The sequence below is a fragment of the Haemaphysalis longicornis genome, unplaced genomic scaffold (genome assembly GCF_048455015.1).
Source record: "Haemaphysalis longicornis isolate Haplotype H1 unplaced genomic scaffold, Haemaphysalis longicornis Haplotype H1 scaffold_3, whole genome shotgun sequence".
Taxonomy (NCBI): Eukaryota; Metazoa; Arthropoda; class Arachnida; order Ixodida; family Ixodidae; genus Haemaphysalis; species Haemaphysalis longicornis.
This window is the reverse complement of record NW_027526335.1, coordinates 153,342,920-153,365,161: the sequence shown is the minus strand read 5'-3', so window position 1 is coordinate 153,365,161 and position 22,242 is coordinate 153,342,920. Positions and strand designations below refer to the sequence as shown.

Here is a 22,242-nt window from a genome sequence, read left to right as displayed (position 1 = left end):
CCTTTGCGCTGCATCGATTCGTCGTCAGCAGAATCACGCTAGACTATGTTGTGGCGTTCCATATTACTCTTGTTCATTCTTTGGTGCTTCTGAAGTCGTCGTCGTTCAGTTGCGTCTTACATGTGCTGGGTTAGTACAATATTTTTAATGGATATTCATAATGTCAGACTAAACGTTCCGGGAATAAGCGATCGCCATGTATGCGGCGGCGTGCGATTATCTGCGCCGTCTATTGCGGCCGCGCACGGGTGTTTAAATTCCGCGCGTGCACGCATGCCTCCTGCATAGTAGGACAGGCATAAGACAGACGTCGCTGCGCAAGAAAAGATGGCTCTGGGGAGAGCGAAGAAGGGAAGAGCCATGTACAGAGGCACATCGACGAGAGGGCGAACGAAGGAGGAAGAGAGCAAAGGGAAAGCTGGGCGGCCGGCGGCGCGTGGACATTATCCGCCCGAGCAAAAGATTTTTTCTGGGCCACAGTCGGCGCTCCTCTTTATATCTTGCTCCGTGCCCAAAACTACCGTCGCCGAAGCAGACGGCAAAATCCGACGGAATGCGTTCCGCCAACGCGCCCGCCGGCGAACGGGGAACGCCAGCCGCTAGCCGCTGGACCATTCGCTGCGCCATCTACATTGCGCTCCGCGAGTGATGGACTTTAAGAGCCTGCAGGAGAGAGCGAAGTCGGCGCTCCTGTTTATCTTGCTCCGTGTGTATGTGCCCATTCACTCCGAAAAGCGCGCGATTGCTCAAAAAGCTCTGTTTAACCATTCGTAACCGCTTTGAACCACATCAAATTTATACCTAAATTCCGGACGCCTCTATGTAGTGTGCTGAAATGGTTCACTTTTTGCAGAGTGGAATGGCTGAAGACACCATTCTGTCGCGTTGACTTCCTGGGCTACTTTCCTCTAATAAATGGTTCTTGGTGCTTACAAAATACGCCTCTTCATTCCTTTAACCTTGGAGTAAGCCCCTCTATCAGTTTCGGTTATTCCTGGTCATCAGGGGCCTCATAAGAATTGGTATTGCGGTAAAATAGTCAATGGTTTGTACACCTTACCGGTGACACTCTGGGTGTGTTTGAGCAGCCCACTTCGTGCAAGTAATTATGCACCCTTCTTAGTAAAGGCCCAGTGATAAAGAAAAGGCCACGGCACAGTCACACACATTACTCTTGAAATGTGTTTATTCAATGGGCCGTCATTATTAACATTTCATGTCCTTGAGGCGAGATTCTGTTCCCTTGTGCGTACAAGCTCGGCGCGCTTCCTGTGCGCACCTAGAGCCAAGCAGTGCTGCTCTTGGCACACTTCTTATATTCTTTCAGGAACATGCCAAGGGAGCTCCGCGGTTCTGACCCAGTAGCCTTAAAATTGCCTACAACCAAAATGATTCTCGCCCTGACTGGAATCCCCTGTTTAGTAGTTCTTCAATGTTTCTCTTGTTTTAAACCAAATGTTCAGAATTGCGCATTAGATTTCCTCATCCTGTATTGAGCTAATATGCGTTTGTACGTAGTTGTAAGTATTCTTTTACCATTTCCTACATTGACTTGTAGTGTAATAAATACCGTGGGGAAAATAACAAATAGCCCAGTTGGCCTAATGGTATATCCGTGGGTGTTGGAACAAACGCGCCATTCTCGATGCCTAGTAATGCCTTATATTTGTTTCTGAGACCCGTGTCTTTTTTTTTGCGAAATGTTCGATACAGCGCAGTCCTGTATAACTTGGTTTGGTATCGAGTGCATTGGTTTAGACGTAGGGCACGGCATATCAAGTTGTCTTTTTTTTCCCTTTTACAAATCACCTACAGTGCCGGTCTATCACCTGTCTTGCAATGGAGTATCACGTCTTTTCGCAAAACAAATGTAACTTTCCAGGGTGCGGATGGGAGAAGGGGGCGCTCTGATTACAATCAGCGCTCGTCATGCTGAACCCTATCCACGCCTATGAAGGGGAAGGTTCCTGTATCCTGGGCCGGCTTGATGAGGTCGGAAGACCACTGTACAGGTTAAGCTGGCGGTGGTTTATAATGGGGCGAAAACAAACTGTTCAGATACCGCTAGTGCCATTCTGTCTTTCCGCGAATTGTGTTGCGCCTGCGGAGTTCACCTACCGGCTGTCATCTGCTTCACCAGGTACTGTTGTCATTTTTGCTGGACGTCACAGGTGGAAAGCTTCATAGTCGACGCTGCTGTTATTCCTTACATTAGCTCCCCTGCTCACGCACAAGGCAATTGGCGTTTCGCCTATAGAGTATAATCTTGCTGCGTGACACAATTATGCTTCTGGGAGTAAATTTTTGGAGCTCGCCAATTATATTTGCTCCTCCGCTCTGAAATAGGTATTTAAACGTTTAGCACTCAGTTCACTTGTTTCCTTTTAGAGTTCTTTCTTTGGTACTCTCCTTTCGCATGCAGCTGCTGATGGCTCTATAAATATCACAGCAGAATGTCAGGAATTTATTCGGAATTTTTTTTCGTATTTCTAATCTCTACGCCCCGTCTTTTGGTGACTTTAAGTTGGGTTTCTTGCTTTTTTAAGGCGAAAGCGTAAAGCATCCCATTCTGCGCAAACTCATCGTTGTTGCAATAGCAGTTTCCGTCCATTCAGTAAAATAGCTGCTGCTGTAAACAATGCAAAAATAAGTCCTCGTGGTACTTAAGTCTGCTTACGTGCTTCGAATACGAAAACTCGGCGATACCTATTAAAAACACCTTTGCGGCAATATCCCTTTGTTTCTTTGTCTTCAGGCGTGAATTACATCATATGACGTATTTTTTGCTATACCATGTGTGCGTGCTTTCATCGTTTTGTTTCGTCATTTTACGGCCCTAATAACGTCAGCAAACAGACTGGCACGTGTCATAGCTTCCCCAGAGACAACGCGGCTCCCGTACCATCACGTTGAAGTATCACACCGTACATATTATTCTGCAGATTCCATGTTTGAAACAAATAGTTTTGTAAATTTTGTAAAGCTGGCACATTGCCTCTCAATGCTCCCCATTTCTGCCCCAAATGTGTATGTTGCGCGCGCAGAGAGAATAAATATTTATTCAGAGAAAAGCAAGCACTCTTGTTGGGCGACCACCGGGTGAGGTGCCTCCTAGTCGAGGTAGTCCTAAGCTTCACTGGCCGCTCCGCTGCTTGGAAAAGTTAAAATAGCAGCGGCAACAACTTTTGTTCTGTGCTGGTAACGTGATGGGACAGCACGTTACATTTTTTTGCACCGATGAACGCAGCGTTGACGAGACACTGCAGCAGACTGATTCTTTTTGCAAAATAACCAAACTCAACTGAACAGCGAAAAGTGCTTGGGCGTGTGGTTCGGATATAGGCAACAACGCCAATATTTATGAGGTATTTCGGATAGGACTTGTCACCAGGAATGTTCCTTGGCGCGCCACTAGACTGCTTTGAGGGTAGGCAAAAACAGTTGGGCAGGGCTCCTTCAAGCGTTTAGACCAAGTCCTGATATTGCTTTCAGCAAGGAGCGCCTGTATTTTCTCGCGCCATTACGTGCAAACAGTATTTGGCATACGTTACGTGATGGCATAAGGTACGTGATGCAAGCAATTGCATGTGCGCGCACCAATATTGAAACGTTGTATCGAGTATTGGGGACCTTTATTTCACTCGAGCGAAGAACCCACAATGGAGAGACAACCCTTTTTTGGGAATTTCTGCAGGTGGCCTCAGTCTAGGTCACCTGCATACGTCCGTCAGGTAGCCTCTCGTTTCCTTTCATTCCATGACCACACCCATCTTTTTGACGCTCGTTTACGCAGGTGTCTCTACCACAGTGGCTACCATCATGGTTAGGTTCCGCAGGAGACTTCTCTCCACTACGACCAAGACCGTGCTTAAAGGAGGTGATCGAGAGTGTTAAATTCATGTCCGTTCATTTCTCCTTGGACTGTATAATTACTCTCTCTACAAAAATGCTTTATATTGATGTCAGTAAGCCCATTTTCCCTCCCACGCTATATCGCATCCCTATATAAAGCGCAACAGCCAGGATGTTCGGCATCTAGTTATACACATGCTCATTGCTCCATGGATTAAACCTTTCTTTTGCAAAGTACATTCCGTAACACTGCCTGTAAAATTGTGGCTAGATGAACTCGATACTTTTGTTCCATCTGTAAATTGTCGTTTATATGGAGACTCTGAAGCTCTTGATCATGCATGCTGACCCTGTCGGAGTGCTGTGTTTTTCTAGGATACAGTGCTGAGAACTCTAAAACAAGGCTGCGACTTAGGTCAGCCAACCCTGGATATGGAAAGCGAACGCATGTCTTAGCGTGGTTAAGTATTGATTTCACTTTGTTAATTTCTGGTTCACCTGAAATAATTATACTATTCATCCAAGACCTGCTTTGTTTGCGGTTGTGGTACAGCTTCCGGCGTTTTCGAGCCGAACGGCTCTCCGGCCGATATCCGCGGGGGATGTAGAGGGAGGGGGGTTTAGATTTCGCTTGCCGACGACTTCAGAGCCTCCAGCCCCCATGCAATGCACAGAGAAGAGGGCCTAGCCCCGCTCTCATTCATAGCCAAGCTTTCATGCACACGGGGAGTCACGTTGTCAGGCGGGAACCAGCTGCGAAGCGCGCATGTGCCAAGGCAGCAGCGGTGGAGCGGCGAACGCAGCCATCTCGCGTAGCTAGGCCCGGTGAGTCGCGTCATGCGTGGCCAAGGGCACGATGCCGCTGCGGTCAAATGAAGGTCAAACTTACCGCGTGAGCAAAACCGCTGGACGAGATTAGTAAAGCCGTAAAGCTTTGTTTCAAAGCGTTTGTCTTCAGTCCATTTTCCATATCGTACTTGGGTGTGCCTTCCCGTGGAGACGAGCCCTACGAGCTTCTTAAAGGCAACGCACCTTAGTGACTCGGGCTGTCGGCGTCTCCTTTCGTCGTCGTCTCATGTCGTCACGGTAAACCACGTTGCCAAACGATGTTCAAAAAACATGTGTATAATGGATAAAACTGGTTGCAAACAAACTAACACGGTTTTAACTATTTTAAGATACAGGAATAATTAGGATTTAATTGCGTTATTAACAAAAAATATCAATTCGTCTGGAAATTCGTTTCAAACGCCAGGTTTTCTTCTGTAAAGCATATTTATTAGCATGCTCCCGTGTGTGATACAAACAAAATTTACGGCCACTTTCTCATTTATTTGCTTAAATCCGGTATAACTCAAGAGAGTGCGCCACCGCCTCAAAAAGCGTGCGATTGCTCTTTCGACCTGCGCTTCTCCGGCGCCCAATCATCGCACGCTGTTTTGCAAGAGAGAGACTTCCAATCTTTGAATACTCTTATACACTGCATGCTTCGCCCTCTCCAGGTTTCATGTTACTGGAGATGGCCCTTGATTTTTTTTTGTTTGCTTGGCATGTACTGTCTGTGGAGATCTCGGTTTGTAGATCACAATGCTGACGCTGACATGCACCACACCGTGGAGTACTTCCGCGAGGTGGAGGAAGCCACATAGAGAGCATTTTAAGCAATGGGTGCGCATCCAACCAGGTTGCAAAATTCGAAAAACTTCTCACCATCCGGGACTTATAGGTTTCATTGTAAATATGTGTAAATATACCTTCGGTGCGTGTGTATCACTGGTGTGTATAGTAGTGCTGCACGCAGAGTGCGAATTACTGCGGTGTGTTGGCCTGTGGTCTGGATGAAAGTGTTACGTAGACCCCGTGCCTTATGCGACTTTTCTAGAACCATTCCCCCTACCCAGGACCACATTCTGTGGTAGTGCACCTACAATCCTACCCAACCACATAATTACACCGGAGAGTGGCTGGTTGTTGCAGCGAGTCTCCAATAGCAACGGGAACTGGCGGCCCACATCATCAGGGCCATCAGCGGCTGCCCGGACCGAGGTGGCTGATTCGCCTCACCATCCCATGAACAATAATTTATATCTATCTATCTATCTATCTATCTATCTATCTATCTATCTATCTATCTATCTATCTATCTATCTATCTATCTATCTATCTATCTATCTATCTACCTGCCCGCCCGCCCGCCCGTTTGTTTGCCCGCCTGCCCGCCCGCCTGCCCGCCTGCCCACCTGCCTGCCTGCCTGCCTGCCTGCCTGCCTGTCTACCTGCCTGCCTACCTACCTCCTACCTACCTACCTACCTACCTACCTACCTACCGACCGACCGACCGACTGACCGACCGACCGACCGACCGACCGCCTGCCTGCCTGCCTGCCTGCCTGCATGCCTGCCTGCCTATCTATCTATCTATCTATCTATCTATCTATCTATCTATCTATCTATCTATCTATCTATCTATCTATCTATCTATCTATCTATCTATCTATCTATCTATCTATCTATCTATGTAGTCTAATCTAATCAAGATGCATTGTACATATTTCGCCGCATTGAACATATAATTCTGTTTGTAGAAAGAGCAAGCAGCTTTTTATGCATTTAGGGTATACGCCTCAAGCGCGGCCTGTAGGGGCGCCACTGAAATCCCCCTAGCGGCCCGTTTCGAAAGCAGCCGCGGGAGTCGCCGGCCCGCTCCCTACTGTCACCGTTGCTTTCGGTGCCCGTTCACGACTGAGATTTACCGTTTGTAGGCGTTGGAAATACATATTTATGTGGAGCAGTCACTCTGTTCGCAAATGTGGTGTGTTTACGAGAGTGTAAATGTGTGTGACGCGATCTTAGTCTGGTACATTCGGTCTGTACAAGCGCCAAGTGTGCGTCACAGGTCGGCGTCGCGAAACCGGGATATGCTTATGGAGATGATTGTGACTCCACTGCCCTGAAATTTACTAACAGTGTCTCCGTAAGCATAATATCCTCAGATGGTCATGCCATGGCTATACACTACGATGTAAATCAGTTTTGTGCGCTTATATAACCTAGTGGAGCGCTCATACCTGACAGAACGCCAGTTATGCTTGCCAATATCATACCTCAGATATTGATCACTACCCTGGACATAAATTTCACGAACATTCTACGAAATAAGTGCGATGGATAATCCAAAATTATACCCGGGATCAGCGCACGACAAAAAAAAAAATGCTGGGGCGTCTTGTCGTGAGCTGAGCGCCCGCAAACATTCATATATGTTACACATGTCCTCCGCGAGCAGGCCGGAGAAGGGCTTCTACAGTAATGCCCGTTCGCGACTAAACGTTTCTTCGAAGCTTAGTCATATGACGCAGGGAGCCTGCAGAATCTAGCACAAACGGAAATCAGAAGGCATTATCAGATATCCCACTCTTCTAACGACACCTTTTATCAGTTTTGAACTTGTATACCTCAAAAAATGCGTTCGCCGAGGGATCAGCTGTTAGTTGAAGTCTAAAAACTAGAGTGACGTGAATGAGTAGCTTGTGTGTGCGATTACTAAAACGTTCTTTATTTGATTTCGCTCCGTACACAACGATACGTAAGCGTCCCTCTGCCCTTCCCCCTCCCCATGTCTCGCGAAATATCAGTGCATTTCGCACACTAGTTGGTCTCGTAAGTCCTACCCAGCTTAAGTTTATACAAACGTCTTAAGCATTTCAGAAGCTGCACTGAGTTTTTTTTTCATTTCTGTACGAGCTATTTTGTTTCTTCCGGACTTGCAGACCATTAATTTTTCAGTGGTTTAATTCACTTTTATTGGTTCTTGCTATGAGGCATGAGTGCACATTTTTCACGATGCAGAGCCTTGGAATATACTCAACATTTTCGCGTGGCTTATATTCTTATAAAAGGCACAAGTTATTATAAGGTATTGGGTAATCGCATCCCCGAAATATATTTTTCTACGCGCATATATTCGTAATGAGGCCGCATTCGTTGTCCGCGCTACAAAACAAAACACACCTCTCACTGTGCCAGTATCAGGTATAAACGAGGCGACAATAAAATTCACTTGTGCCGGACGTATTCGGAGGTGACAATGTTGGTATGCTGCTGCAATTCGCCGACGCCCGTAACAGCGGCCGAGAAGCACGAAGAGCCGCTTTCACGGATAGCTATTGTTGGTGTTTCAGCACCCTACCAAGACGCAGCGGCTTTTGAAGTGACCTAAACGTACTGTTTACTTACAGACGTCACCATAACAAGTTTTTTTAGCGCTTGGAAGGGCAAAAAGATGCGACAGAGAACCAAAACACTGCATGAGCCCCTATGGGCCGCGCAGCGCTAATCCCGTCAACTCCGCGGAGAAGCGGCGGCAAGCGGCGCAGCGATCGCAAAGCTCGAGGCGTATAGGTGTATGCGATTCAAATGTGACCGTTTTTTTTTTCTCGTTAATTCACAAGATACACCTTTTGAGATGGATGTTTGAAGTTCATGGCCGAAGAGAAAAAAAGAGATAGCACAGCCGATAGAGCACTGAACAGTACCTCTACAGACCCGGGTTCAAATTTCAATGGTTCACACCTGCTTTTTTATGTTTACTGCTTACTCCTGCGGACATGTTTTTGACCGAACAACTACTGCAACAACAACGGCGCTTTTTCTCATAATGGGGCCCCTGAAGTTTTCAGCTTAAAACGCTGTTGTGTTTGTTTTAGTAGTTGTCGTCTGTTCAAAAAAAATGGCCCCGCTATAAAGATGAAATAAAAAAAATTACCAGAAATTCAGAGAATTTTCTACAAATGCGTAGCATTCGCATGCCGCTTGTCTATAGTTCAAGTTCTTGACATGCAAATATGGCTATCAGTAGCAAAAGACGTTAGATTACGTTATTTTTCTTTTCACAAACAATGTACATTGGTACCGTTCTACCGATGAAGTGCTGTACTTCCCTTTTTTTTTTTTTTTTTGAAGATGCAACCCTTACTGCAGAGTTGTTCTCTTTCCGGGCGTTTTTGTTTAGCCTTCAGTTTTCTGGGGAGCTGTATCAGGCATATTTTGTATTCTGCGCGATCATTTTTGTGAAAATTTCATTTTTACAATATTCTTATTTTTTGGTTTTTCAATACTCTGTTCAGCCAAATATCTCTATTTTCGCCATTGTAATGATTAAAAGTGTTACTTCCGCCCAGTCTGCTATTGTGTGAAAATGGAGGGCGTTGTGCAGTTGGCTCATTTTCGCTATTTTTATTCGTATTTTGAACGTTGTTTCGCAGACTTGTTTCGTGTATTTTTCGGTTTGGGGTGAGATGTATATTTTTATTATAGTCATACCATTTTTTTTTTCAACTTTTGTTCTGTCTATTTTTCTATTTTTTGGCGTTTTAAAATTCTACCCGACCAATTATCTCAATTTACACTATTACAACGCTTGAAGGTGTTATTTCCGCCAAATGTGTGTTTTTGTGCAAATTCAGGGCGTAACCCGGTTCGCTCGTATTAGCTATTTTTTATTGTTATTGTGAACGCTTTTTTGCGGACTTTATTCTCCTGTTTAGGGCGGCAATGTATAAAATGTATATTTCTGATTTTGTCGGATCGTTTTTGTGAATGAAGATAAATAAACGTTTAATAGATCAGACAATGGGTTTTGATTGACCGCCGGGTGGGGGAACTCCTTAGTCCACGAAGCCCTGGTGCTTGGAGGCCAATCTTGCCCTGTCAACCAGATATTGTTGATGACCCGTGTTGGAGCTGGTCATCCGACCCTCCCACTGCTAAAATGAGGGGTTGTGCTTTGGAGAAAAGAATGGGGTGTGGCGGCACTCCCACACTATCTGGTAGAGAGCATGGCTGTATGCATAATTTAGAATTCTTTGTCTATAAATCGGTTCTATCGAGTCTAATAATGTACCGTGGGGAAATGTGTTTGTCTGAAGCTGTCGGTAGATGACCATGTCTGCGTGGCACATCTTGATATGTGGAGGCGGAAAGAAGGTTTTTCTTCCAAGCGGTAATGGGCCAGGATGTAAGTGTGCCCCTGCCGGGGTTTCCAGGTCCTCATAAGAAAAAGTAGCCGGGAAATTCCCGAAAGTAGCCAGATACGTCGCCATATTTATTTGAAAGTTTGAAAAGGTGCCAGAAAAGACACCATTTTCCGCAAAGCGATACTAACAAGACATAAGAAATCCAGATATTCCGTGAAGTAGAAAACAGTATCACAAATTTTATTCGTTTGCTGTGGTGCGGGAAAGCGACAGCGGTTGACTACTATTGAAGGCGATGGTAAACAACTACTGTTTACAAAAAAGTTAAAATATTCAAGGTTTGGTGAAGCATTCAAAAAATAAAAAAGAATTCGAATGGGCGTTTGCTGCGCACCATGTTTTAGATATTTCGCTGCCTCTTTACATTCCTCCATCTAATATACATCGCCCTACACACATCAAAGGACTCTGCACGACATCTCAAGCTCCCGTTACTGAAGCATTACACTTTTAACCGATGGCCTTGCTTGAAGGCTCTGACGTTATGCCGACGCTATCAAGTGTAGGATATTAAAAAGAGCAAGGCAACTTCCGATTTGTGTCGGCAAGTAGCGCTTTAAGGTGGTGTGTTTGAGTGACTCATTTTGTGAGACCTGTTCTAGGGTTTGCCAAACAACCGTGATCTCCTTAAAATGTTGGTCTGCCCTGTTAGTTCAGTTTCTTGCATCGGCTGAAATGCACTCAAAGGTCATATAAACCCGATTTTGCAGAAAGGGGGTGTAAGAAGGGCCCGCAAATATATAAAATTACCAATGCTCAAAGGAGCCAGGAAGACGCCTTGCGATGCCATGCATGCGATGCCATGTATGCCATGCATGCCAAGCCATGCATGCGATGAGGCGCGCCGTAGTGGAGGGCTCCGGATTAATTTTGACCACCTGGGGATCTTTAACGTGCGCCAAAAGCTCGTAAACACGGGCGTCTTTGCTTTTCGCCTCCACCAGAAAAGCGACCACCGCGGCCTGGAATCGAAGCCGGGACCTCGTGCTCAGCAGCACAACAGGAGGTAGCCAAATCGCCCCACAGCGATTTCCGTCGCCACGTGTCTCGAAAAGTCACCAGTTTGGCGATAAATCGCCAGACCTAGCATCCCTGCCTTCTTGGGATAATTTCCCAGGTTCGGCTTATAAAAGGACTGGCTGATATCCCAGAAGAAACACGCACTGTGCTATGCCATTTCCGTACGTTGCCTGTGGTGGAACAAAAGTTGCCGTTGTTTCTTTCTCCGTCACCCATACCCACTCGGAAGATTGGCTAAGAATCGGGACCTTTGTGCGGCTAATGTACTCGCGTCCCAAAGTCACAGAACTACGAATTAAAACGCTACAGTTGCCGTATAGTGAGTGATGTAGGAATCGTAAACGGGATAGCACGTGAGTACACCAAGTGCTCACAAGCCGCGCAGAACCTTGGTCCTAGGGAAGGTGTGGCGTCTGCCGGTCTTCTTGCTGGCCTACTTCGCACCGTGACACGAAAAACACAAACGTTCATAAAGAGATGTCAGCACTATGTAGCAGGAAAGAAGCCGGTGGAATTATTTCGCGCCGAAAGATACAAAAAACAAAACTGAAGAAAGAGACCCAAAGACGTTTCAGCAAAGAATGTGCTAATAGCTACTGCAAGACATTTCTTCAAGGCGTGAAAGCAGACTTCAGTGCCCCAAGTAATTTTTTGCTAATTTCATTTTTTTACCTTTTGAGATCCTCTAGCATAGTTTGGCTAATCACCATCCCTTGATCACTGTTCTTGACCTTCCCTAAAATTTCAACGTCGTGAGCAACGCGTGAATTGTACATCTAAAAAGATCATTTTTTCTTCGTTGAATATTTCGGATTCTTTCAGGGGCATTTCCTAGCCCTGCATCTACGGAAGAAATTACTTGTTTTTCTAAGACACGTTAATCCGTCTCGCAAAGCCAACCAGTGTAACATATCAGATACTCTGAGGACATGTTCTCAAGATTCCCACTGCAACTTAATCCACTTGCTTCTGTACTACTCTGGCTATTACATTCGCCTTTTCGCGTTTTGTCCACTATGTGTTTACTTGATTCGCATTTAACTCCACATCTTGCAACTGTGTCTTGTTGAAAAGCCCATCACATTAGGTGAAGTACAGGGCGCTATAAATTCATTGCAAACCAATAAACCCTCAGGTCCAGAGGGCCTTAGCGCTGAATTCTATCATGAATTTTACGCACACCTTGCTCCTGTTTTGCGCACAGTATTCACACATTCCTATGAAGTGGGTGTCGCATCTCTCACGTATTCGTTCGTCATACAATACGCGCACACGAAATCTCGGGAGACGACGATTTGATAACCGTAGAAAATATTGTACAAATTCTCGGGGAAATATTGATCACTAATTTTTTGCGAATACTTTGCCACGTACACTGCGGCTTGCTGCTTGATATGCCCGATTAGGGCATATCAAACATGTGAAATGCGCGGCCGATGTATGCACTCAAATATTCATACTGCTATTTCAATATTATGGCATGCTGCAAATGAAATGAGACTTATAGCGTTTCTTGAAATATACCTTTTGAAAGCGTTTCGTAAAGTTCACCGTAATTTTTCGCTGGGATACTGGAGAATTCAAGTATTTGGGATGGTTTACTTGGGGGTATTCAGTTGTGTTGTAACAACTGTGATGCAATGCTAATTATTAATAGGGGATTTATGCTCGTGTTCTAGTAACGTTTCCATTCAGCAAGGCTGAGTATTATCACCAATATTATTTGGCCCGTACCCATAACCACTGTCTTAATATAATTTCGAACGAATATGTAAAATTTTCCTCATCGGCGCATTGTGAGGGGAAGGCCTTAGCTTACTCTGACGACATTAACTACTTCTGAAGCAACGAGAAAAGCATTTTGGAGGGCTCAGTTTGACCAGGCGGTTATGTGAAGTATCTGGCGCTGCCTTAATACTGGAGTAGTTTAAGGGCTTTCGCTTTGGCCACTGGCTACTACGTGCACGTTTTGTGGGGAATTCTGTGGGGTTGTAAAGAATTCCAGTACCACACGCGTTGCATTGGACTTCAGCGTCCACGTGCGTTGATTTGAGAGTCAGCGTTTTGGGGCATTAGACGTAGGGCACAACAATGGATGGGGAGAGAGTTGTCTATATTTCCCGTGTTCACGTGTGCCATGTTTTATACTTCTCAGTTTTCCTACGCCCTCCAAGTCATCCTTTGTGCTAAGAGCAAAGTGCTAGACCTCCATAGGGTACTGGCTAACATTGTGCTCAGATAACGCTCTAAATGGATGCGAAGAGAAAATCCATTCCTTCCCTTAATTCTGGATGGCTTGCACTAGTCTATATTTTTGTACACAAACTTGCTTTCAGCTTTATTTTTTTTTACATATGGACCACCCATTCCTATGGCTAGGCTCCAGCGCCATTTGGGTACTCATTTGCAATATTTATTAGCCATGGTAACACCAAAGGTAGCTAGGCCTCCCTGGATACTTCCTATATAAGCAATCCAGACATTCAATATTTCCAGCTACCTTTTTAACTAGAATACTCGTTTGACCTCTTGACGAAGCAGATAACGCGCGTATTGCTGGGAAACATGTTGTCTGTACTTTTGTACCGTCAGCTATACTTAAATGTTACAGATGGCACTGTGTTACACACGTCAGTCGTAGGCGCATTCAGCCGGATGCGGAGACATTCTTCGTACGTCGACCCTTCCGTTTGAAACGTTGCTACATTATAATGGATATTTGTACTCTGGTCTGTGAACTATTGGTCGTACAGAATCCTCAATCTGTCGGCCACTGGGTGCTGTGAATAAAGGCAGTGTTCTTCTGTGACACTCTGCAATGCACACTTAAAAAAGCATATACATTACTTTGTACATTATTCGATATATTTCGGGGGATCCCCTACTTAAGGGGCTGTTGAGTTTATGGAAGTACCGCATGACCGATCGTCTTGCGGACCCTCCTCGTTTCAAAAAAATCGCCTAGTCAGGAACAGACTGCTTGGGTACACATTGTGTATACGCTGCTGAATCTGAACTCTCGCAGTGGCTCCGACTTGGTGTTTCTGCCACCCGGGCATTTAGTTGTATTTTTTGACGGGCTGTTCTTACTAAACTGGGAGTGAGACTATTGACTGCTTATAGAGAGCGCGTTTTAAGACCGGAAAGCGCGTATAATTACCACATGACAAAGAAATAAAAGTGCGGAGACAGCGAAGTTGTGGTGCATAAAGCTACTACTCCAGAGACGCGAATTAAAATCTAATCTGATCACACATGCCTTTTTTTTAATTTCTCTGTAAAACGGCGGCCCTTCCTGCGACCGGACAACAACAACAACAACAGCTGCAAAGACGATGATGTACGCACATCGGGGCACCTGAAGCTTTCACCTTACTATTTCACGGTTGTCGTAATGTTAAGCAGTATCCGCAGCAACAACAGGCTGTTTCGTCGGTGGTGCAGCAACACGCTTAGCCGCAGGAATATGCAGGCAGCATCAGAAGTTCTCGGGTCACGAATGCTAAGTCTCCGGTAAAGGATTTCCAGCCAGTAGAGAGCGTGACACCCCAATCGAGCCAATAGTGTGCCCAAGCTAACTGAAATATTTCGAAATCCAAATCCGTATTACCAGAGTCCTTCAATGCTTTACTGGTCACGAAACTGCTCGGTAGCTCAATGGGAGAGCTTCATATGCTGCGTTTAGCCGCCGCGCGGTGGCGCCACCATCTCACTGAGGTCACTCCTCGGGCGGCGTTATCCTGGATCGAACGGCGGAGATGCGGCGAGTTGTGTTTGTTTTGTGCGGGGAAAAAATGTAACGTGCATCTCGCGCTGTCGTGATGCGACTGAAGTAGTGCAACGACGATGCCGGACACGTGTTGTGTCTCGGGATGTCGTTCTTTGTAACCACGATACAACAGAAAGTGTTTCCTTGTTCTGTTTACCGAGCGACGGGGAGATGCGTGAGAAATGGAGGCGCGCCATTCCAAGACAAGAAACTGGAGATTTAAGCTTCGATTACAAGTGTGTGAAAGTGTGTGGGAATGCACTGTGTGTGAGAATGAAAAAGCAATGTACCCTTTAGAGAGCATCCTGGGCCTATAATTGTACAATCAGTCAGGTAGTAGCGGTGCTTTGTTAACTGTTTGCCAACTTTTCTATTACCTTGCGCTCAGCTAGGCTGGCATGTAAAAAAAGCTTTGGGACGTCCTTGTGCTTTTACTCTTCATATTTCCGCGAATTATCCCTTAGGGTTCATTTTCTTTGTTTCGTAACAGTACGGGGCCGCTTCCGGTTTACTTATCTGGCGTTTCAACCGGAGCGCCCGTTTGCTCTTTTTGTCGTACGTCTCGTCGGGGAATATTGTTTGATATGAAAAGGGTTTCACCTAGTCGCTAACTTGATTTGTTGCTTCTTCGACGATGTTCTCCATCCTATTTCCATGGATCTGAAATTAATAGTGTTCCGAGAGTAATGCATGCATATTTTTAGCAAACCACGCGCACTCACTTTATCGACGTTCATCTATGCACGTCACCCTGCGGATTGCTTCTTCGACGTTTGTGTTTCAGTCTCGCCTTTTGTAGAGGAGGAGGTCGCTTTAATAAACTTCGTTCAGCAAAGCTTTGCGCCATTCTTGGCTTGGTGGCAGTATTCTATTTCCTCCGTGTGCTGCACATCGCAGCGCAAAAAAAAATAAACTTTTGTACGCTGGACCACGCTCTTTTGTCTCCCTTAGTAATATTGAAAATTTTTTGTTGCGAGTGATAAAATCAGTTTTATTGTTCTTTTTTCGCGTCCTTTTTTGCCAGGATTGCAAAGCGTGGAAGCGGGAAGACAGACGGTGCAACATATATATCTACGTGTTTTGATCCTTCGCGTTTCTGCAGCGTTTTTAGATGTCCTCAAGTATGTACCAATTCACCGAAACACCAATACTATTGAGCTATCTCTTTTAGCCTTCTGTGCATTCCAGAGCAATCAACGGATTAATTAACAGCGTAGTCTGAACGACGCGTACTTGGTTTCTTTCAGTTTCTTTTTATTGTATTATCCACAGGACCGTAGCAGTCCGTAACTATGGACCTACCGTATGTGTGGTATTTATAACTTTTGTTTTAAGAAAAGAAGCAATAGAGATTTAAAAATCCGTGAACACGACGGCGCAGCGCTTGTGCCCGAGGACGCAGTAGTTGCCATTCGCGGTAATTTATTTGGAAAAATAAATCCCCATTGAAGGAAGGTTATATACACAATGACTGGACGATTCATCGCTAACTACTAGGAAAAAAAACACACTTAGTCAGCGCGCAGACACCGCAAGCAGCGACCGTTTTCACGCTAAGAGCTGAAAAATATGCCGCACGCGCGGCGGCTGGATGCCTTTCGTGCAGCGGTGGCACCAGTAGTGGCGCCCGCGGTCCATATATGAAACAAGCGCCGAAGTTTCGTCACCAGTAAAGCATTGAAGAACTCTGGTATTACGGAGACGCAAAAAGCAACCAACTGCGGCCCCACACAACAGCACCAACATTCCGAAATATCCCCATCTAACGTCATTTATTGCAGAGATCAGTAAACAATCTTTACTACAGCTGACTGCTAATGGGAGAGCCTCGGTCCACTCTTGATTAACAAGAGATTTGGAAAGAAGTGTTCTATAGAGTTGCAGTGTATCGGTACAGCAGCTGCGTAGGGGAAATGTGAAAGCATGGCATTGATTTACTACATTGTATGGGAAAGGTTTGGAATATACGAAAAAGGAAAAAAAAACACGGCATTTCTCTTGGCCGTGCGTGCGTGTGTTCAATGACCTTTTGTTTTACGTCCTCAAATCACGCTTCCCTCGCCATTTTTATCCTCCCTTCAACGAGGAAGTTGAGCCGGACGCCACGTTTTATTGCCGAGCACTTGGGCAAAGCGGGGTGTCAACAGAGCCGCAGGTGCGCTAGCGTACACTGCGTCAGATAGAAGCATAAAAGAAAGGTCGTTTTGAGAGCGCGGAGGGGTCATAGTCGAAGCAGGAAGCGCCTTGACAAGTTTTGGACTTTCCAGCGCAATTCAGCCGAAACAGAAACAGCAACATACGCCATGGAGCCCAACGCCACGAACGCGCCGACTAGCCTCGGGACTGCGATTGATGCGGTATTGGAATTCTTTGTGCGCGATCCCCGCACGGCAGACTGGCCTTTCGTAGGAAGCAAGCCTTTCATCGTGCTGCTCCTGTTCATCTACGTCTACTTAGCCAAGGTCGGAGGGCCCCGGTTCATGAAGGGTAGAAAACCCTACGATGGAATCAAGCCGATGATCCAGCTCTACAACGCCGCGATGGTGCTGCTCAACTGCTATTTCGTGATGGCCTTTGGGTCCAGGACGTACTTTGGTGGCGGCTATAGCCTCTTTTGCCAGGGCATCGACTTCGACGCTCGTGACGAGCAGACCATGAGTATCCTGTCCCACGGCTGGTGGTACATGCTGGTCCGCATCGCTGACTTCTTCGATACCGTGTTTTTCATACTGCGCAAGAAGCACTCGCACGTTTCTACACTGCACGTGGTGCACCACGTCCTGGTGGTGTTCAACGGGTGGTTCGCACTTGCGTTCGGAGCTGACGGCCACATCGCCTTCGGCGTCATCTTCAACGCCTCAGTTCACGTGGTCATGCACTCCTACTACTTCCTCTCGACCCTGGGACCAGCGGTTCAGAAGCACCTCTGGTGGAAGCGCTACCTGACGCAGTTCCAGCTCGCTCAATTCGTGATCCTCTTCTTCCACATGATGATCCCTCTGTTCGAGGACTGCGGCTACCCTCTGGTCCATATGTGCATCACGCTGCCTCAGGGCATTTTCTTCTTCGTCATGTTCATGAGGTTCTACCTCAAGAGCTACACCAACTGCAAGAGGACCCACATCAGCGTGGAAGCGAAACCCAAAGCTCAGTGAGGACAGCGGTCGCCATGGAGCTTGCACTAGCAAGGCTCAAAGTTCAGTCCTGTTCGAAAGTCGAGAGCGATGCAGAATGCACGAGCAAGTCAGCCGCAAGGTATCGTCTGGGTGTACATGAATCTTCAGTGCGTGTGATTTCTACTCGAGCGTACTTTTGTCCGCGATATAACTGGGAGACGGCGCTGGTAACTACGCCTTCGCTATTATTTTTACAAGTCACGCTGTTTAGCAAGTTGTTTGAGTTTTGTGTCTGGAGTTAAAAATAGCAAGAAAATGCCGAACTCACTTGAGCGCGTGCATTTCAGCGACCACCCAGCATTGCCGGTGGACGTTTGTGAAACCCAGCGTACCCAGTTTGGAGATTTGTCAAGATTACCCAGCGTTCCCCGCGCTCACTCCGGCGGGAGCGTCGGTGGGACCCTTCCGTCGGCTTTGTTGTCTGCTTTAGTGACGGTTGTTTTGGGCCTGTTTTGGCGCAGCTGCGCGCCCATTGCGCCCTTCCTTTGCACAGCTTGACTAACTTGTTCGACAGCACCTTTTGGGTAACCCGAACCGACAGAATTAAGGATTAAAGAAATGAAAAATAAAAGAAAGAAACATTAAGGATTGGTTTGCAGGGCGGGAAAACGAATTTAGAGACCGCATACAGACAGCTGGCCGCTAGAGAAACGCTACCTTTTGCTCACTGCTTGCCGCGAACGGCACTCCGTTTTCTACATTTTGGAATACCAATTCGGTTGTGTTTTAGAGGTATTACAAAAGGCGAGAAAAGCAACTGGTTCTGATAAATAGCGATAATAAAAGTTCCCCGAGCTTTCTCGCCATTAATAAACTTACTAAACTAACTAGTTTAAATCGGTACAAATGGGAATCACTAAGATCACATGCCGATTTTTTGGGAGTCTGCACTTGTTTCGCGCGGTGGTGTAGCCCTGAGTTAGCACACCGGGATGGCTAGGTTCCGCTGGCTCACCCTTGGAAAGACGCTCCTCTCCATTTTCTCCCACCGACGCACGGCCGCTAGAGCGGTGGCTTCCGGCGTTCTAGCCCGGCTGTAGCCGATGCTGTTGCATTCGGGACGGCGCTCCGCGAATCCCAGGTAACGGCTGGCCGAATCTCTGGCAGAATCGCTTTGTAGAGCCACATGTGCGTGAGTTCAAATGACATCCCATGGGCAATTGTTGTTGGGGTCGTTTACAGCTTTGCTTTCCAACCACCTTCACCGCGTGAATTAGAGCAAGTGTTTTTCCGAGTCTCCACATCCTTCGGGATGCCGCGGGCTTGAACAACCCAGTGCTAAGATCGGTGTGTGGTGTTGCGAAATCCGCGGTCAATATTCTCGGGTTCGACCACCCAAGCCTTCCGTCGTTCGGGTGCCCATCCTCATCGACAGGATACGACCCGGCTTTATACACAATAACTTGGCGGCAAGCCATGCTGCTGTGGGCATAAGCCACTTATGTGACTTCGCGGGCATCCAAGCGCTCGCTAAAGAAGGCTGCCCTAACGATCAATAACACTTAGCGGACGGGGTGACAAAGAGTCCCGTCGTGCGTAACTATCAGTGGCAGGCTAAGTGTTCCTGTCTTCTTGGCGGTGTGCCACTCGTCGTGGGGACCTTTGTAAGGCGTCCAAGACGCCGCTCTTCAACGAGCCGCCCAACGGCCGATTACCAGAGAGGGCCCCAGGCGTCCTTCTGGCGCTTCAGTCTCGGTAGTCCGAAGGGCTTCGACCTTAGGCAGATTTCCTGCCTGTAGCCAGCATGACGTCCACCTGCCCAAGAAGGAAAGCTGCCCTCTCTTTGTGAGTGTGTGCGCGTCACTTTAAGCGCAATGGGTTTTCCTGATTGGTGCGTTTCTGGACACAGTGGAAAAAAAGGGTGAATGGGGATGGACCCAATATGCTTATTTAATCTCTCGCGCGCAGAAGCGCACTGCTCTATTCACTCACTCTCAAACTATGTGCATTTCTGTACATCTTGTCTCTTTCTTCGATATAATCGGCCTCAACGTTTGACCCATCTCAGGACGAACGGACGCACACGCTAGCACATCCTCAACACCGGCCACGCGACGTTACCGAGGAGCCACTACCAGGGAGATTGTAACAGAGCCAGCGTTAATCGTGGTAACATGGCTAACGTGGCAGGCAAAAGAAAATTTCTCGATGTGTTTTTTGCGGCGGGGCCCAGAGGCAAAGAAATCGGCTTCTGGAGCGGAAAAGGCAGCTGCTGAGAAGGAACAGCTATCGGGATGTGTTAGAAAGCACCGGTAAAGCATCAGTGGGCCACCCCGAACTGGTGGGTGCAGAAAAACAACGTGGATCCGGTAGGTATTTTTGTCTTTATTTCTTTTATTGTCTTGGTTGATGGGGATTGAATTTTTTTATAATATTCTGCCGCGTGCATTGTAAAGTGCCAATAAGACCTTTTTTTATTGTGTTCCCCGGTGAAAGCCGTCATTCCTTCGCTTAGTTTTCCTTTACAAAATGTTGTGTCGAATGGTGGCATGGTTTCGTGACCGCAAGCACATGAGAACTTTACAAAAGACAGTATATTACGTTAAGCAAAAGACTGTCGGTTTGCTGCTTGAAAATATTTTGTTTATCTTGTTTGACCACAAACTTTAGCTGGTAGTATTTCTCTGTGAAATATTTGCCTTTCACTAACCGAAGTTTTCAAATTTAAAGGGTTTTGAACTTCGTCTAGAATGCCTCTGCGCAGAGCTATACAACACTTGGTTCTGTAGCATTTCATCCATATCGATTGATACAGTATGTTCGTCTTTTCAGGGGGAAATTGGTGTTAGGGAAGATAAATTATATGAGCGTTATGCGCCCGCATGCTGCAGCCCCGTTCCTGCATACTGACACTCCGCTCGCGTTAGTTCCAAGGTCGCACCGACGCAGCGGTGAAATGTATCGTGTTAGAGCCATGATCCATTTACGCCGATGACACGTTTGGGTCTTTGCCAGCTTTATGTTACTTCTCCACTGTCTTCTCTCGAGACCCACTCGCTTACAAGCTATTTTGCATGCTTCGCTCTAATAAAGTTTTGCCTTGGACTCCGACTCGCAAACACCAAAATTAGCTGGCAATATTTCTGAGCATTTTTCAATAGAGCCACTTTACTCAACCTCTGATGGAAGTACGTGCAATGGTTGCTTTATTTTATAGCGACTTCTTGGGTTCATGTCAAAGGAAGATGCCCTAATAAAAAAAAGAATCATGTAGATATTGCGCCGTGGGTGTGCCGGTGTTTAAGCGCAGCTGTTATCTCTGTTTGCGCTGATTAACGCTGCTTTTGACTCCGTGTATTGACGTAGTTCATGTGCAACGCAACACTAGTGCTGTTTCGTTGTAGTCAAGTACCGCGATTGTTCACTACCGTATTGTTTAGACATTTTTTCCACTTCAGTGTTATGACCCAGTACTGAATCGCCTTCGAAGCTATCCTTTGCGACGTAGCAAATATGCTCCGATTTATGAAACAACCCCACAAATACGGTCGCGCTACGGGAGGCAGCTCTGGCCAGCTCCGACTTCGGGATTCAGAAGGACTTAATTCATCGAGCCCGGAGAGGAGCAGAAGAGTCTGGGGCCCTGGAAGGAGGGCACCACCCCTAAGACAATCGCGCTACCTCCTTTTTTCCTAATAATAAACGTTTCATCTCATCTCTCTCTCCGATTTATGTTAACGAGTGGAATTGATGATAATGTTGACTCTGTGTACCATCAAATAAAGATTGCCTGTCATCAATCTTCCATCACAAGCAATGCGTTAAGGCTAAGCGACTTCGACGTCAGCTTCCATAACGATAAAACAATTTCAAGGCCACTGCTTAAACACAAAGATAAAGAAAATAACGGGAGGGTTATTTAGAAGGTGGCGGCTAATATGTCCTGAGAAGTGTGTCCTAATCGGATATAATTCTTAGGTTTCATGTTTCGAAATTTTTGTTTGTTATTATTATTATTTTTTTTGTGGGTCCCCCCCACCCCCCCCCCCCCCCTGCTCCCGCCGAACCGAAATCCTGCGTATGCCCCTGTGTCCAATGATTATCCCTTTTAAAAAATGAAGGAGTCTCACACCTACAGCTCCAAAGGTGTTCTAAAGGTCGTTGCTGCAGCGACGCGGACGCAGATCGGCTGCAATTGTGGAAACCTTCCTGATGGTCGTGAAGATTGCGTACAGCTTCTACCTTCACGTCTTACGAGTTAGCGTGAGCTTCCTTGCATTTTTTTTTTTGTAGACGGGTGTCAGTAGATGCTGCATTGACCCTTGACACTGGCCAAATGCACGTTCGCCTGTCAAATGGGATGTAACTTTGCACATCGTTGCTTAAACAGTTACCAACAAGAACTGCTATTGAAGACCAGCTTGTGTTTCGCTGTGTGTGTTTTTAAAGA

At 46.4% G+C, this 22,242-nt stretch overlaps 1 pseudogene; it reads left to right on the top strand.

Moving 5' to 3' along the window:
* The first annotated feature begins 16,979 nt into the window (after positions 1-16,979).
* Positions 16,980-17,831, top strand: LOC144175485 (very long chain fatty acid elongase AAEL008004 pseudogene; annotated as a pseudogene).
* Positions 17,832-22,242: the final 4,411 nt, after the last annotated feature.